Source organism: Pteropus medius, unplaced genomic scaffold, assembly GCF_902729225.1.
Source record: "Pteropus medius unplaced genomic scaffold, Ma_sr-lr_union100, whole genome shotgun sequence".
Taxonomy (NCBI): domain Eukaryota; kingdom Metazoa; phylum Chordata; class Mammalia; order Chiroptera; family Pteropodidae; genus Pteropus; species Pteropus medius.
Genome location: NW_024340696.1, coordinates 20,325,878 through 20,344,262, shown reverse-complemented (window position 1 = coordinate 20,344,262; position 18,385 = coordinate 20,325,878). Strand labels below are relative to the sequence as shown.

The 18,385-nt window shown below is 41.1% G+C and overlaps 1 non-coding gene and 1 pseudogene across 1 annotated transcript; both read left to right on the top strand.

Moving 5' to 3' along the window:
- Positions 1-766: 766 nt before the first annotated feature.
- LOC120610864 (uncharacterized) lies at positions 767-883 on the top strand (annotated as a pseudogene).
- Positions 884-5,879: 4,996 nt separating this feature from the next.
- Positions 5,880-5,998, top strand: LOC120609444 (5S ribosomal RNA). The gene has a single exon (XR_005654776.1). It is a non-coding gene; the product is annotated as a 5S ribosomal RNA (ribosomal RNA).
- The last annotated feature ends 12,387 nt before the right edge of the window (positions 5,999-18,385 follow it).

The window sequence follows — 18,385 nt, the reverse complement described above, 5'->3', positions numbered from 1 at the left end:
TATATCTTCTTTGATGAAGTTCCACTTTATTGATTTTAGACCTTTTCTAATCTATGCATACAATGCTATAAATTTCCCTCTAAACACTGCTTTCATTGCATACCACAAATTCTGATAAGTTGTGTTTTCATTTTCATTTAGTTCAAAATATTTGTTAATTTCTCTTGAGATTTCTTCTTTGACCATGTGTTATTTATTTAGATGTATGTTATAGTCTGAAAGTAGATCATATATGATTTATATTTCTTGAATTTGTTAAGATGTGTTTTATGGCCCAGAATGTGGTCTCTTTGGGTGAATGTTCCATGTGAACTTAAGAAGAATGTGTGCTCTCCTATTGTTGAAGTAGTCTATAAATGTCAATTACATCTGGTTGACTGGTGGTGCTGTTGAGTTCAACTATGTCCTTACTGAATTTCTGCCTGCTGGATCTATACATTTCTGATAGAGGGATGTTAAACTCTCGAACTATAATAGTGGATTCATCTGTTTCTCCTTGAAGTTCTATCAGTTTTTGCCTGGTATATTTTGGTACTCTTTTCTTAAGTGCATACACATTAAGGATTGCTTGTCTTCCTTCAGCATTGACCCCTTTATCATTACATAATGCCCTTCTTCCTATTAACTTTCCTTGCACTGAAGTCTGCTCTGTCTGAAACTAAGAGAGCTGCTTTCACTTTCTTTTGACTAGTGTTAGCATAATATGTCTTTCTCCATCCCTTTACTTTTAATCTATATGCTTCTTTACATTTAAAATGGGTTTCTTGTCTACAGCCATGCCCCCCTGAACGTGCCCGATCTCGTCTGATCTCGGAAGCTAAGCAGGGTGGGGCCTAGTTAGTACTTATGGGAGACCACCTAGGAAGACCAGGTGCTGTAGGCGTTAAAAAATAAAATAAAATGGGTTTCTTATTGATAACAGATACTTAAGTCTTGTTTTTCATTCATTCTGACAATCTCTGTGTTTTGATTGGTGTATTTAAACGATTGATGTTTAAGGTGACCAGTGATATAGTTGGATTATTAGGTACCATATTTGTTACTGTTGTCTGTTTGTTGCTTTTGTTCTTTATTCCTGTTTTTTTTCTTCCACACTTTTTCTGCCTTCTATGGTTTTTACTACGCATTTTATGTTTCCCTTTTCTCTCCCTTTTTAGCATATCGGTTATACTTTTAAACTTTTTTTAGTGGTTTCCCTAGAGTTTGCAATACACATTTATAACTAATCCAAGTCCACCTTCAAATAAGACTATGTCACTTCAGAGGTAATGCAAATCCCTTATAAAAATAAAATATTTCTAATTCCTTCCTCCTACCTCTTGTATCATTGCTGTCATTCGCTTCACTCATACGTAAGCATACATAAGCATATGTAGATACATAAGCATACATAATCAAATACGGTATTGCTATTATTATTTTTAAACAAAATATTATCTGTTAGATCACTTAAGAATTTAAAAAATAACTGTTTTTATTCTACCTTCACTTATTCATTCTCCAAAATTTTTCCTTTCTTTGTATGGATCCAAGATTCTCACCCATATCATTTTCATGGTTCTATGATTAGATCTCAGTCCTTCTGGTGAGCCTCTGCCCCTGGACCAGCAACTTCACCAATGCATCTGTTTTTCCCCCACCTTAGGTGGCACCAGATGCTTAGATGGTCTGGAGTTATGTATTTCCCTTTCCCCACATGGAAGTCCAGATGGGGCTGGAATTGGGTACTTCCCCTTTCCTCAGTTAGGTTAGGCTCTGATTAAACCCTAGTAGGTTAAGTTCTGGTGGTTTCTCCTGAGGGCAGGCCTTGTTAAAAAACAAACAAACAAACAAACAAACAAAAAATCAGAATGCTCTGGCATATTTCAAAATTTTTTTTTTCACCTCCACCTGCTGGAAGTATGAGTATTTTTCTCCTGTGTTCACTGGGAGGACCTGGTAGAAGTCCTGCAGGTAGAACTCATAAAAGTATGGGAGCCCCCCAATGACTGGATTCCCCCTGAGTTCTTACCTCTCAGAGTCGCCCACACTGAGCCTCCAGCAATTTGTCAATTGCAGTTCAGGTTTTCCTACTCTACCATTGAGTCCCATGGAGGTTTCTATACCTGAAGATCGTGATTCTCTGTATCCGCCTGCATACATCTGTCTTTACAATTTGGGGGGCAGCAGTTTGCCCTGTTACCTCGCTTTTCCGATGGATCTAAGAAAAATTTCAACTTTTTAGTTCATTCAGCTTTTTATTTGTTGTTAAGACAGAGCAGCAATTTCTAAGCTCCTTACACGCCGGATAGGAAACTGGAGGTCCCTCATCATAATTTTTTCAGTGCTTAGGGTCTCTCAAAGGTCTTGCACTGCCCTGGGAGAACTGAATTTCAATTAATACTTATCCAGCACTGTCTATGAGCCAGATGTCTGTTAAGTCCTGTGAAAATGAATAAATAAAAATCTCGTTTAAAATGGAGTTCAGAGCCTAGAAGAAGAGAGAACTTTCATGCACTAATCTCTCAATGCACACCACTGACCCCAACAGGAAGAAATTGTACCTTGCATCTCCGACAGGAAGTGATACTGCTATAAGACCTCAGCAAGAAGAGAAGATTCCTCCTCGCCCAGTAACAGCTCAACCAATGGGAGACTGCCACAACTCGGCCAATGAAAGGTCACTATACTTCGAATTTTCAGGTCCTTCAATGGACTCTTGGCTTACAACAGCACCTCCCAAGTTCATAAAAGAGATTTCTCTCCTTTGTTTCTCCGGACTTGTATGTGGTACGCCATGAGACTGCATGTTCTGAATTGCAATTCTTTGTTGTTCCCAAATATACCCATTTTGCTGGAGAAATATCTGACTATATTTTTATAAGGTCAACAACATTTTCACACTCATTATTTCCTTAAGTGCTCACAACAGCCCTGAAGTGGGTATTACAATTATCCCCAATTTTATAGATGAAGAAGCTGATACTCAAAAAAATGTAAATGACTCGACGAGATTACTCAAGTAGAAAGTAGTAGAACTAAGATTAAAACCTGGTCTTCTAACTCCAAGGCTAAGGAGACTTAACTTTAGAAAATGAAAAGTCTCCAGTGATTTCCTACTCCACCTCCTCCTCTCAAGGACCTTCACTCATGTTTGAGTTGGCATGAAGGTGAGGACATTTGGGAAGCTGAGGCCCACCCTCTGAATCAATGCTGTAGCAGAGGTTTGAGCATCCATATGGCCAGTGCGGTTCATGTTTATTCTGACCTCCCAAAATGTACTGCCAGAATTAGCAGACAACTATCACAGTCCAATTTCAAAAGCAGTTCTTCCATTTTATGTCTAGATCAGATGTCTATGGATCTTGACCAAGGTCTACGAATTCCTCAAGGATCCTCTGGGGCTTCAAGAGGCTTGTGAATCTATTGCAACCATGTTTCATTTTGTAGCTGTGAGAAAAATATGAATTTTTCTAAGGAAAGGGTTTATATTTTTCATTAAATTCTCAAAAAGTTCTCCAATGCAAACAAGGTTAAAAGATAATTAATATAGACTTTATCCCAAAAGAATATGTTTTAAATTTTCTACCCCTGGACCAGGGAGAGAACCAGATACAAAGAAGAAATGCAGCAGTTCATATCAGGAAATAATAATCACACTAATACTTCGGTAATTACTTTTTTCCTCTGTGCTGATCGAGACATAGATCTGGCTTTGGTGAAATCAAAAAAAAAAAAAAAACCTCAACGATTTGTGCTGAGACCAAGAGGATGCATCTGTTTCCTGAATCAACCAGATCAAATGAGCACTGCATCAAATGCTGCCTGTGCTGAAACTATTCTCTTCCAGAGAAAGACGAAGCAGTTACGCTCAGAGGGGCGGGGCGGGGGGAAGAGTAAGCCCAGGCAAAATAAGAATTATAATCTCTACTTTAGAGTAATGTCAATGGATTTTTCATCATGGCACCTTCTCCAAACTAAAGCTCACTCCTCGCAGGTATTATTGGTAAAGTGCCTAAAAGTAACTTTACTCTCCGAAATCTTTATACGATGAAGGCTTCGGATCAATGTGTCTGATTTATTTCTGCACACGCTGCTTTGTATCTTAGCACCCACTCCTGCGTCTTTCCCAGTCTTCCCCATGCCTGTTGTGATCCCGTCGTGCTTAATTCTTCGCCATGCTCTGTTGCCTCTACACTTTTGCATGTGCTTTTCCTTCTGCGTTTGCTTTTCCCTCTGCTTAAAACACCGTTCACTCCTTTGTTTTCCTGGCTATCTCCTCCTCAGCCCAATAGACATCTCTTCTAAGGAGCATCCTTCAACTCCTTAGGAAGAATTGTCTGTCCTTGACATCTCGATGCTATACTATACTGTGCCTACCCTTATCCTAATAGCCAGTACATCCTTCCACTCTCAGCTCCTTGAGGGCAGGATCCATGTCTTTCACCGGGGATCTCTAAATGTACCTGACACCTAATAGGCTTTTACCGAATATGTGTAAAATGAACGAGTGGTTATTTTCCCAGTACTTAGATAAGGAGCATTAAGTAATAGACTCTTGTGCAACTATTCTGCTGTTGAAAGTAATAGAAATAATCTCTCTTCCTTTTTTTTTCTTCTTCTTGGAACCTGGGTATTTCAGAATTACTGACCTCTCAATATCAAAAAGCTCAATTTAACACCCCTGTCCATATCAAAGGGGCTTTAAGAAAAGATAAATAATCTGATTTATTATAAGAAAACAGATTATGTAATACATTAAAAACAAAAGGAAACCTCAAAAATCCGTTTCCTTTTTCTGAGGCTATTATTGTGGTGTCCTCAGAAATGGCCATCGTTGACCTTTCTTTGAAATCTCCTGCATGTGATATATACATTGCTTTAACTCTCTAGTTTTCCAGGAGGCTGAATCAGGGCTACTTATTTTGTTATAGTAATGTTCAACTCCAAGTCTGAGAAATGTGGTTACAAAACAGAGAGTCTACATAAAGCTTTTAATATTCTTCCTCTAGAAAAAGTAATGTGTGGATAGAAAAAAGAAAACAGACCAGCGGTCAGTGTCTTTAGTCATTACATCTGACTGAGAAGACCTGAGCTCCTTCTCTGCTTGCTTAATGTGCTCGAGGAAAATTAATCAAGTCACATGCAAAAAGAAATACTACTTTAATATCAGAAATGGGATTTGAAATAAATCCAAATTCTTAAAGAATAGAATGGCTGCTTTCTTTCCAGGAAACAGTAGCTGCACCAAATGACCAGCTGAGGCTAGAATTCTATGATTCTTTTTTCATGTTGGAATGGTAGACAATCATAAATTTTTAGATCTAAAAGGGACTTTGAAGATCAGTAACTCCAAGCTCTCACTCTTACCCTTCCTGCTTTGACTCATATCACTCTGTCATTATATTCCTGGAGAGCACAGGTGGAATCCAACCCAAAAGAGGCTTCCTCAGAAGGATTCAGTCTTCTGAATGTTTGCCCCGAGGATCAGCTGGTCTAAATGCCTTCTTTTCTCTCACAAGGAAGATGATCTCTAAATATAGCCCTCCCACGGATGCGTCCAGTGCTTTATGATGTACAAAGCGTGCTCTCATCACTGTCTCTAATTCAATGAAGAATGATCCAACGGCTCTCCAAGGTCACCCAGCTTGTTAATGGTGGAACCTGGACCAGAACTCCCAGTGTGATGCTCTTTCCTCCTCGCCATAACAATTTCTTACTCAAAATTATTTTTAAATGCTATTTATACAATTCTGAGCAAGAGGATTTGGCCATATGCAGGAATAATATGGAGGCACGTTAAAGATTCTGATGTTTTACAATGAAATTAACAAATCCCTTCATGAGGTAGACACACTGCAGGCAGCCCTTAAACAAGGAAATGTAAAAGAGGCATCTCAGTCTACGGCCATGCCACCCTGAACAAGCCCAATCCCGTCTGATCTCGGAAGCTAAGCAGGGTTGGACCTGGTTAGTACTTGGATGGGAGACCACCTAGGAAGACCAGGTGCTGTAGGCTTAAAAAATAAAAAATAAGGGATTGTAAGCTGACAAGGTCCTTGCAATCTGTGAGGTCAATGAAGGGTTGCTTCGCCAAAAAAAAAAGGAAAGAAGGAAGGAAGGAAGGAAGGAAGGAAGGAAGGAAGGAAGGAAGGAAGGAAGGAAGGAAGGAAGGAAGGAAGGAAGGAAGAAAGAAAGAAAAGAAAGAGAGAGAAAGAAAGAGAAAGAAAGAAAGGAAGGCATCTCAAAGCTGGAGAGAAATGGTAACACCAAAGTCAGCGAGCGGTGTTTTGCCTCATTTCAAAGCAGCGCTTCTCAGAAGCAAATGTGCATTGTCTAAAAAAAATGAAAATAAAAATGAATGTGCATAAAGTCATCTTAGAATCACGATGAAAGCAGATTGTGATTTACAAGGTTTTACGTGGGGCCTGAGATTATGCATTTCTAATACTCTTTCAGGGTTTACCAAGGCTGCTGGTCCAGGGAGCACACTCTGAGTAACTAAAGGAAGAACGTCAACGAGGAAACAGAAGACTTAGATCCAAGTCTCAGTTATGCATTCATGAGCCATGTGAACTTGAGTCAGTTTCACTTTAAATGTGTTTCTTCATCTGAAAAATGGGGATTATAATGAGATTTTCATCTGCCAGCTGTTTTCTGGGACTCTGTCCTTAGTATATGTGCATATACAAGTGTGGGAAAAATTTTGACCATCAAAAATGTTCATCACAATACTTTTCGTAATCGTGAAAAATAAGAAGAAACCTAAATGGCCCAAATTAGGGAAAAACAAAGCTTCGGTAATCTTGGATATATCCATTCAGTTGAATATTAAGCAGTCACTTAAAATTATGTCTGGGGAGAAGACATAAGAATATAGGAAAATGTTCATGCGAAGTTTTAAAACCAAAATACAAAATTATATATCCAGAATGATCTATACACTGTATATGTAAAACCCCTACTCTGGTTGACTCTCAAAGATACTGAGAATGGATGAGAGAGGACGTGATAACTCACTATAGAGCTATGAGGTATGATTATGGTTATTTTCTAATGGCATGGAGAAAATCCAGGCCAGGTCTCACTCCCTGCTTTGGCAGCCCGCCCTAATTCTGCAACATAGCATTTCCTAGAAGGGCCAGCTCTGATGTGAACATTCCCTCTTAGCAGGAAGAATTCATTCTGACTATGCTCGAAAATATGAATCCAAGAAGCAAAGGACGTGTATTTCCTATTTCTGTTGTTATCTTGGAGGAAGAGGAAGAAGGGGACAATTTTTAAAGAGTTTTCTGAGACGAACTATTTAAAAAGTGAGGTTCAAAGGGCAGAATGTGATTGATTGTAAGGTCAAACTTGGGTTTGAATCCCAGATTTGTCATTTACTGGTTGTGGGACTTTGAACAAGTTAAACAGTAATTTCTCTGAGCTTTAATTTCCAAATCTGTAAAATGACTCTTTATACTATAAAATAAATATCATAAAAACAGTATAAATTTTATACTTAAAGACTGTAAAAACAGTATGTATCTCAGGGTAGTTTGAGGATTTAATGAAATAATGAAAAGTGCCTCACATAGTTTCTGGCACATAGTAGATTCTCAGTAAGCCATAACTAATTATGGAAGACAGGCCTTAGGGCGGACCCTGGGTTCATTCCCTGTGTGGGTGCGGATGGGACCTTCAACTTGCTCGCAACCAGTAGAATGTGGCTAGCATGGTAGGAGTTACAAAAATACGCATAAGGTTCCATCCTACTAGCATGTTACAGAGCCATTCTCCATTGCTGGCTTGGAAGAAGTAAGCTGCCATGTTGTCATAGGGCCACATGGCAAGGACTTGCGAGTGGCCTCTATTAGCTACAGCGAGAAAACAGAGACCTCAGTCATACCAACATAAGAAAATGAATTCTGCCAACAACCTGAGTGAGTTTGGAAATTAATTCTTCCCTAGTGGAGACGGCAGATTAGGATGCAGCCCAGCTGCCACCTTGATGACAGCCTGATGAGATCCCGAGCAGAGGACCCAGCTAAACTATGCCAGAATCCTGATACATAGGACTATGGGGGTAATAAATGTGTTGTTTTAAGCTTCTAGATCTGTGGTAATTAGTTACACAGCAATATAAAGACAACACACTAATATAAAGTAGATAACTAGTTCTTAACTTTTGGCCATTGCTTGCAATAAAGCAGCTCACTTTCATTTCACCAATGCTGATTGAACACCCACTCTTCTATTGGGGCAGAATCGAAGAACAGGAGACAGAACTTGCCCTTAATGAGCTAAAAGTCAGGAAAAGAGACAGAGGAAAACAAAAAACTACAATAAAGGACAATAAGTGCTATGATCGAGATAGTGGTAACCCTGCAGCTAGATCATGAAGGATCTGTCTGAATTAAGAATCACTCAGGCAAAGAGGAGAAAGTAAAGTATTCTGGGCTGATAGACTGGCACATACAGACATTGGGGATGAGGGGGTACAAATTGTACCTCAAGAAAACGAAAGTGGTTGATACAGGAAATTTTCTTTGGATAGAAGTATTCCAGCTAATAAATGAAGAAGGAATTATAGATCTAGCATCCCACCGTTCTATAACCCCTAACTCCTGATGAAATAATAGATCTAGGCAATGATCATTAATGGCTGTTAAAAGAGCAACAAATGGACATCGTGTTTTAAATACTGTGGTAAAAATCACATAACATAAAATTCACTTTTTTAGCTATTTGAAAGTGTGCAATTCAATGGCATTTAGTGCATTCACAATGCTGTGCAACCATCACCACTATCCAGCTCTAGAACATTTCATCTATGACAAGCTCTTAAGTAGATGGAATAAAATAATGATCGGATATGGGATGAAGGATTATCACTATGGCAGTTGGTTTGGAAGCCAGCCCGGAAAGGTGAGAGATGAGAGCAAGGCCAAGTCCAGGCTTGACGGGGCTACATTCAGATTGGTGGTGCACATTCCCTAAGCTCTGGTGCCATTCCCAGGCCACTGGGTGTAAAAGGAAAAGGAAGGGATGTGGGCATTCGCTGACGCCCAGAACTGGGTCTGCTCCCTTTGTGCTGCTTGCCTGAGAGGGCGGATTTTTGGGAAGGGGTGTGTTCTGAACGTTGGGAGGAAGTCACCACCCCATTGGAAAGAATCTGCCACCCTGCCTTCCAGCTGAAATATCAGATAGAGCCTGTTCTTCTCCATGGGCAGCAGGGAATGGAATGGCCAAAGGGTGGGTTTTTTTTTTTTTTTTTTGAAGGATTGTATGAAAGAACATGATGTCTTAGGTTCACAAAGGGAAAAAAGATAAGGGGAAAGTGGCAAGTTAGAAAGTCTATTGTGTATGTTATCTCTGTTATTTTAGATTAAGAAAAAGTAAATATGGCAGACTGGGCTCAGGGTTTATGCCAGCCTGGTCCAAAATGGTTGCTTTAATTTTTTTCCCTCAGTTTGCATTTTGGCAGAGGGTTTTCCTTGAGAGTTTTCTGGGGCTCAGTACCACATTGCCCGGCTCAGGAAGAGAACGGGAGGCCCACTGAATCAAGCGAAGCAGTGGTGCAAAAAAAAAAATCTCCCTGAACTCTTGAGACATTTACAAGTCTTTGCCATGTGGGTACCACTGTGCTTAAAAACGCATTCTTTTCCTGTGGGAATGTTAAAAGCAGGGTTGGCATTAGTGCACAGGAGTTTCAAATGGAAAGATAATGGGAGGTGGGCAGATCAGAGAGGGTAGTGAGCTGGTTCCTGAGAAACCCCACTACTCTGATAAATATGCCCCCTCTGTCCTCAGCCTTGCCATTCAGAATCCAGATCTTGTCAGTGCCCCAGGGGCAGGGGGTGGCTTTAGCTCTTAGAGCAGATATACACTAGCTAAGTTTGTAAGGCTGATGGATGAAACTAGATGCCAATTTCTTAAACTGTAGACTTTGAACAGTAGACTTTGGCTAGCTGAGCTGGGGCTCAGATGCTTAATGTAGCCAAACTCTCCAATGCATAATCAAAATAGTAAAAGGAATAATAGAAGTTAACATTGACTGAGCACCTTTTATGTGCTAGTCACTGTGCTACTGCTTTATATGACTTTTTTCACTTAATCTGAAATAGATACTTTACTGTACTTATATTACAGATGAGAAAATGTAATTTGCCCAAGGTCGTATGTCTACTCTTCACTTGGCTCTTGAACTGAAATTTAACAGGACAGAAAGTTGACAGGAAACTTGAATGAGAGACTTAGTGAGCACAGGTATTATTGCTTTGGGGAATAGGTAGAGTACATTACACCTCCACACCTCCACACAGACCCAGCCCTGATCCTCACCTGGAAGACAGGTGGTTTTGGAAGCCTGGGGAAGAGGTATTGGCACATACTTGGGCATCTTCACATTGTGACCCTTCAATTTTGGCCACCATGAAGCTCCATAAACTAGCCTTGTGGGCAGGGGATCTGGACAAATGAAATCCAGAGTTGAAGAGAAAGATGACAAACAGGCTGGTTTGAGAGTGTATGAGACGTACTTCTCTGAGGGCTCACAGACGTTATCTGGGAACACTTTAGCAGTCGGGACTAAGTTCCTACTTGAGCACGTGGCCAGTGTAATTTCGGCATACGTAACCAACTGCCATTTACACGTTCTGGTTCTAATGGAAGTGATACTGGATAAGAGGAATTGCTTTGGGGATCCAAATACCCATGTCAGCAGGACCAAGGCATTCTCTCCATGAAGGTGGACCCACAGGGGAGCTCATAATCCATTTGAGTGTCACTTCTTCAAAACGCCTCCTCTGATCCTCTCCTCCCTTCCCTTCTTCAGAGCCATCCTGCTATAATATATACACAGCACCTTCCGCTTCTCTTTTAGCACTTATCAAATTAGAGTTAAATAAATTTGTTGACCGTCTCTCTCTTCTGCCGGACTGTCATCCCCACGAGGACAGGAGCTACATCTGTTGGCTCTTCTGCCAACCTTGGCATCTCACACATGTCCAAGCACGGCAAACAGTCAATAAATAGTTGTTCTCTTCTCCTGAGCACAGACCAGCTTTTCAAGTTATCTTTCTTCTTCACCACCCATTCACTCAGCCGCCTCTTCTGATCCGATGACCCTCCATCATTCTGTTGGAGTCACCACCACCTCCCCATTGCCAAACCCAAAGGACACTCTCCGTCGTGAGTCACTAGATCTTAGAGCAGCTCTTGACACAGTTAACCACTCCCTTGGGTTTAAAAATGCTTTCCTGTAATCACAGTGAGATACATACCACTTCACACTCATTAGAATGGCAATTTTTAAAAAAATTCTTAGAAAATAATAAGCATTGGCAAGGATGTGTAGGAACTGAAACTCTAATACATTGGTGCAGCGGCCATGGAAAACAGTATGGTGGTCCCTCAAGAAATTAATCATCATAGAATTATCATATGATCCAGCAATTCCACTTCTGGGTATATACTCCCCCAAAAAACTCAAAGCAAGGTCTCAAAGAGATTTGTACACCCATATTTATAGCAGCATTATTCACTATAACCAAAAGGTGGAAATGACCCAAACTGTCCATGAATAGATGAATGGAGAAACAAATGTGGTATATACATACAATGGAATATTATTCAGCTTTAAAAATGAAAGAAATTCTGACATGCTACGACATGGATGAACTGTGAAGACATTATGCTAAGACATTAAACCAATCACAGAAGGACAAATACTGTTTGATTTCATTTACATGAAGTACCTATAGTCAAAATCATGGAGATAGAAAGTAGAATGAGAGTTGCCTGGGGCCGGGGTGAAGAGGAAATGGGGAGCTAATCATTTAATGAGTATAGTGTTTCAGTTTTGGGAGATGAAAAAAGTTCTGGAGATGGATGGTGGTGACGGTTTCAGAACAATACAAATGTACTTAAAGCCACTGAATTGTACACTTTAAAATGGTTAAAATGGCCGATTTTATGTGATGTATTTTGACTACAATAAAAAGGGCTTTCTCCCTAAGCTTCTGTTACACTTCATGCTTCTGGTTTTTCTTTTCGTACCTCTCTGGCCATTTCTGAGTCTCCTAATCAATTCCTTCTCTACTTGAATGAGAAATGCCGGGGCCCTTCCTTTCTTCCTTCAACCAATATTTAAGTGTCTATTGTACTCTGAGAATAAGCAGTGAATAAAAGATACACAGTTTCTCCTAATGGAGCATATGTTCTTACTGGATAGGATATGATCTATAAACAAATGAACTAGTAAACATGCAGTGTGTTAGATGGTGTTAAGAGCTACAGAAAAAAATAAAGCAGGATAAGGAAGATTGTAAGAGCTAGGGATGGGTTTGCTATTTTTACAGGATGGTCTGATAAGGTTACATTTGACCAGTGAACTGAAGGCAATGAGGAAGTGAGCAATACTGTTCCATAAAGGAGCTTTCTAAGCAGATCACAAGTGCAAAGGCCTTGAGGCAGAATAGAGTTAAACGCCTTCAAGAACAGCAAAGAGGCCAGGGTACTGGAACAGAACCTTATGGGGAGAGGCAATGGGGTAGGGGATGCTGGTCATAAAGAGCTTGGGAGACAGTTTTAGTCTGAGTGAAAAGGGGAAGCAAATAGAGTGTTTGGAGCAGAAGAGTGACATGATCTGACTGGTGTGCTAACAGGGTCATTCTGGGTGCTGTGTCGAGATGGTCTGTAGAAGGGAAGGGTCGCAGCAGGAGACTACAGCAACAATCTAGGTGCAAGAAGGTGCCCTGGGCCAGAGAGGCAGTGGTAGACAGAATAAAAAGTGGGAAATTCTGGATATCTCCTGAAGGGAAAATGTGCTGACAGATTGAATATGAGGTATAAGAAAAAAAGGACTGACCAGATGATTCGAAGTTTTGGGTGTGAACACCTAGAAGGATGGAGTGTCATTTGCAAAGCTGGAGAAGACTGAGACGAGCAAGTTTAAGGGTGAAAATCAAGGTTGGGCTTTGAACATTTTGTTTGAGTTATCTATTAGATATCCAAGTGGAGATGTTGAGTAGGCAGTTAGACACAGGGATCTGGAGTTCAGCAGGGACACAGACTTTCAAGGTCCAATCCTAGGTCTTCCTTCCTCTTCTTTTTAACTCTCTAAGTATCTCATCCATTTCCCTGGCTTTAAATTCCACCTGTAGACATCATGGGCGTGTGACCTGTGCAGAGCCCCCATGTTAGAGGTCACTGCTTGGTTTAATGCTCTGCTCTCACCAACCTGAAATTCTTAATAATTGTTAACAAGGGGGCCTGCATTTTTATTTTGCACTGGGTCCTGCAAATTTTGCACTGTAGCCGGTCCTGCTCCCAAATGTGTAACTTTACCCTGGACTTGTCTTTTGAGCCTTTCGTGTCATATAACTGTCTACTTCACATCTCCAGTTGGATGATTTAAAGGTATCCCCAAACCAACATATCCAAAGCCAAACTTACCTTTCTGTACTTCATTCTTGCCCAACCAGAAACCTGGGAGCCATACTTTCCTCTCTCTCCCCTTCTCTCTCCCTCATCCAACCTCACAGTAAGTAATGAGGATGGTACTTCAAAAATATGTTTCAGGTTGACCCATTTTCCTCCACTGCCACTGATGCTACCCTGGTCCAAGCAATTATCATTTCTTATCAAGACTACTGTAGAAACTCCTATCTGGTGTCCCTACCTCACAAGTCTTGCCCCTTCCCCAAAGCTAAGAATGGCCTATTTTCCACATAGCACCCCAAGTGGTCTTTTAAAATAAATCATGTGATTAGGCCATGCCCCTGCGTGAACGACTCTGACTGCACTAGAACAAACCCCATGAGCCCTGCGTTAACTGATCTCTCACTGCCTCTTCGTCTCTTCCTCTCTCCTTTGCCCCATTCACCCCTTCCTCACCCCAGGCAATGGCACACAGGCTTTCTGTTTCCCGATGCACTGGCCTCTCTACTGCATGAGGATGCAAGTCTTGAGTTTTCCCGTCTAGAAATCAACTCCCACACCTCCCTCCAGCTTTTTTCTCCCCTCTCATCTGACAGGTCTCAGCTCAAGTATCACAACCTTAAAGAAGTTTCCATGTTAGCCTGGGTTCCCCAGAAAGTAAAGCCCAAGGCAAGAGCCTGCTGGGCTATTATTTTAATGAGGAAGACAATCCAGGGAGCTGGAGGGAGGAATATGAAGGAGAGATACAGAGGAGGAGGAAGAGCCAATGTGCAGATGTGCTGGCCATCTCCAAATGCAACTGATGTCCTAATCTGCAAGACCACATCTCCCACAAGTCAAATGGACTGTGTCATGGGACCATCCTTCACAGGCAAGCAAAAGGGAGATATCCTTCGGCTCCTGTCTCCGGATGCTCAAAGGTTCCCTCATGGGAGGTTAACTCCCCCTGCATTTCTAGGCTCTGCGTGTGGGGCCATGGGTGCTGAAAAGGCCTCCTGGGAGCACCACAGAGCAGCACCAGAGCAGGAAGCCAGAGATGTAAGGTACAGACTGGGAGCAGTGTGCTGTCAGGTTGCACCTGCGTGAAATCGTTAGTCCTACACAAATCTGGAATGAGAGAGAAGTGAAGTTAAGAAGTGAAGGATAAAAACTGACTGAGCTATCTTCCGACTTGTCCCAACCCAATCCAGGTCACCTTGTACATTCATTAATTGGAAAAATGATTTTTTTTAACGTCTCCTAAGAGCCAGGAATATGCTAGTGACGGTGACACAGTATCCAGAGACACAATTATTGCCTTCAAAGAGCTCGCATTCTAATGAGGGTGATCGTTAAAAAACAAGTGTACATTTTTTTAAGACAAAATTCACTGTAATTATAAACCGTGACAAGTATACATAAGGAATAAACAATTATAAACTGTGACAAGTATACATAAGGAGAAAAAGTACAAGACCAGTGGGACTGGAACTTATGGAAAAGGGGACAAAGGCATGAGATGATGCAGGAGGAGTGGACAGGAGGCAATTCATGTAGTTCTTGTTACTTTCCTCAAAGCATCCTGGGTTTTTTCCTTCATGGCATTTATTTAAGTGTCCTTTTGATTGCTTTATATCTGTCCCCTGACTGGACTAGAAGCCCCATGAAGTCCAGGAATGGCCAGCGCTTCTTCTCCAGGGCATGCCTAGTGCCTGAGCTTAGCACTCGGAGCCCAGCAGGCCTCAGCAAATAATAATTACATGTTGATTAAATCTGTTGAATGCAGGAAAGAATGAACAGGAAGGTGCTTGCTGTGGAGACCAAGACTTTAAGCTTAATCGCATCAGGCTCTGATAATCAGATATATCCATTTCCACAACAAGGGAGCAGAAATCCTACAAATATATTGGCTGAGTCTTCCTCGGTTTGTGCTCGAGTGAGCAGAAAATGTTCCATTTCCTTATCTCGTCAAATCCGTATTTAATTAACACATTCTTTATTTCTATTTAAGACTTTCAACCAGCTTAGACTGAAGCTCTGGGAGTCATATTATCGTTAAGAGGGCTATATAACCTGGCTTTGATCCATTACATGTTTCAGTAGTTAATATTCTGGGCTGCCTTGACAGGCGGTAAAATTGGGAGGGCCTCAAATGACTTAACCACAGACTCCTCTCCTCACTCTGCTTCCTTTCAAACCTGAAAGCAATTGGGACATCCATCCTCTCAAATAGAGCCTAGTAGAGTGACAGTATAGAATCATGGTCAAGAACAAAAATTCTAAGGGCTCAACAAATCTGGATTTGAATTCCAACTTCACCACTTGCTGGCTGTGTAACCTTCTGCAAGGTTCTGTATGCACTTAACCTTTTTAAGTTAATTCGTGCAAATGTAAAATGGGGTTAATAGTAGAAAGTACCTCAAATGGTAGTTGTATCTGTGTGCCTGGCAGATGGTGGGCCCAGAGCAGGGACTCAATAAAGAATCAACCTGGTACCTCCTTACCCACTTGCCCTAAAAATTTGAAGGGGCCGAAAAATATTCAGACTCAGGGGACATTGTGACCTAGTGTATGGTAATGACACGTATAAATGGAGGCACGTTGAAATGGCAAAGCCTGTGTACCATGTGACTACCTTAAAGGGAAGTGATTTATGTGACTACCTCCAAGGGAAGTGTTGTGAGGTGTCAATTAAACGAGTTGATGTGTGTTAAAAGCTTAGTGCCTTGTCCAGCAAAGAGTTACCACCGTGTAAATATGAGCTGATTATTCTGGTTATTCTGGGCATCTATCTGTAAGAGATTGATATTATTTATATGTCCTTTGTGAGAGGTTGTGGTGGTTTGTTATTTGGTGGAATTTAAATGTAAAATATTACAATGTGACATTGTCTCCCTTCCCTGGGAGAGTTTCTATGTGCAAGGTGACTGGCAGTTTCACTACCCGCATTTGTGCAGTCTAGTGGAGTTGGCAATTGCTCGCAGTCAAAGGACCTGTGCCAGCATGCAGCTGTACAAGGAAACAAAATCACATTTTTTTTTTTGAGGGTTCCTGACTGTCCAGGACTTTTTTTTCAAAAGTTCTTTGTAAAATTTTCAGTACAAAAATAGGTGTGAACTATGTGCACTGTGGAAAGGAATGAGTTGGCCACGGTTGGGCTAAGATTGGTATTGTTCAGGGGATGAAATTCCTGTTCACTGATGTTGTTTGGGTCAGGCTGACCTTATGAACTGGATTTCTTTTCAGATGGGTGTATTTTTCCTTATTGCAAATTTCCTTCAATTCAACAGCAGAAATTCTAGCCACTTTGCTGGGAGCTTGTGACCCTGGTTTGGATGGCTTAGATACTCGCCTTTCAACCAGCGCTTATTTATTTTTTTGTAGTTTCTGCCTGGCACTTCTCACTTTCCCTGTGGGATAACATCTTTAGCCTTTTCTTCACCACTCTCTAGTTTCATCCCCTGCAAATCATTTCCTTTGGGTCACTTGAGTTTTTCTCCTGTAGGAGAATCTAATCTTTTTTTTAACGACAAAGTTGAAAAAGACCTTGCTAGATCCCTGCTTTACCATTCATTCAGTGATTCCTAGGCTTCATGACTTAGGTGCAATTCTCACATCCATTGCCACATTTATCCATGGCCTAGGCGTTGCCATGGTGCTCAGGGCATCTGCCCTGTGCTGTGAGTAGCCCTAGGTCCTATCGATGTAGCTGTCTTTTGCCTGCCAGAACTCATGGTCTCTGGATTTTCCTATCCACAAATGTTTGTTTTACGTATTTACCTATCACCTGTCTTCTTACAAGAAGAATTTAAGGTTGCTTATAAAAATGCAAACACTTTGGCAAGATAAAATAAAATCGAAATAAACATGTAGCAAAAGGAAAGCAAAGGTGTAGAAGAAACAAGTCAGGAAGTCTTTGCTATAGAAGGGACAAAAGTTGGCTCGGAGCCCGCTGGTAACTAACACAAAGGGAGAAATATGATAAGTTACAGATGCACACACAGTGTCCCTAAAGATAAACACACTGGTTGTATCAGCTCAGCACAACTGCTCTAAAACTGCAGTGTCTCCTATGGGTCTTCAGTGAAGTGTCCTAATAACATCTTTCTCAAAGCAGAGTGAAGGATTTCCTGGGCCCTCATAATATCAAAGCACAAGTTAGCAGAAGCATTGCTATCTGAGGCTGTAAAACGTGACTAACCTCCTCAGACACTATCAGGAGAGAAGGGCAGATGGCATGGCCTCGATGGAAATGCTGTGAGGGCCTCAGAGACGAGAAATGAGAAAAGCGTCTGATGACAGCCCTCTGCTGCTTGGGGCATTGTAAAATGCCAAGCATCACTCAGGAATTAAATATTTGATCAGATCTATTATTTGGGGCAGTGAAGACTACAGAACCTGTTTGTTTTATGAAACTGAAGGACCTGAATTCCACAGCCACGGCCCCAGAACCCTTGTCTTTGTCGGGCCCTATTGTCCCCCGAGAAGAACAGAAAAGAAGGAGGTCAGGTCTTGACTGAGTAAGCCTGAGGGACAACCCTAGGAAGGGATGTGAAAGAGGGCCTCACTTAACTAGGACGGGGTGAACTTTTGTGGGTTCTCTGGCCCCACACTGACTTTCTTTATTAGTTTTTAGCTTTTAATGAAACTCAGTTGAGTTCATTGTGCATGCCGACATCGCCTAGCAAAGACGGCAGTGTTAGACATTAAATTTGAGTTATTCACTATCAAAGCTCACATAGTATCTTTTTCACTAAAACCTAATTTAGCTCCTTATCAGGGCCTGTCAGTTTAAATCTCATGCTATAATCCAAGAGATGGACAAATTGTTTCCAACTGGAGAAGAAAATTGAATTATATCAGTAAAACTCATACTTGCGGCCATTTTTTAATGGTTGTTAATGTGAAGTTATAAAATATTTTCACTCTGAAGCTCAAAGAAATTATTAAGTAATTGGCACATGAATTTTCATAATTATCCTGTGAAGTGTACAAAGGGGAT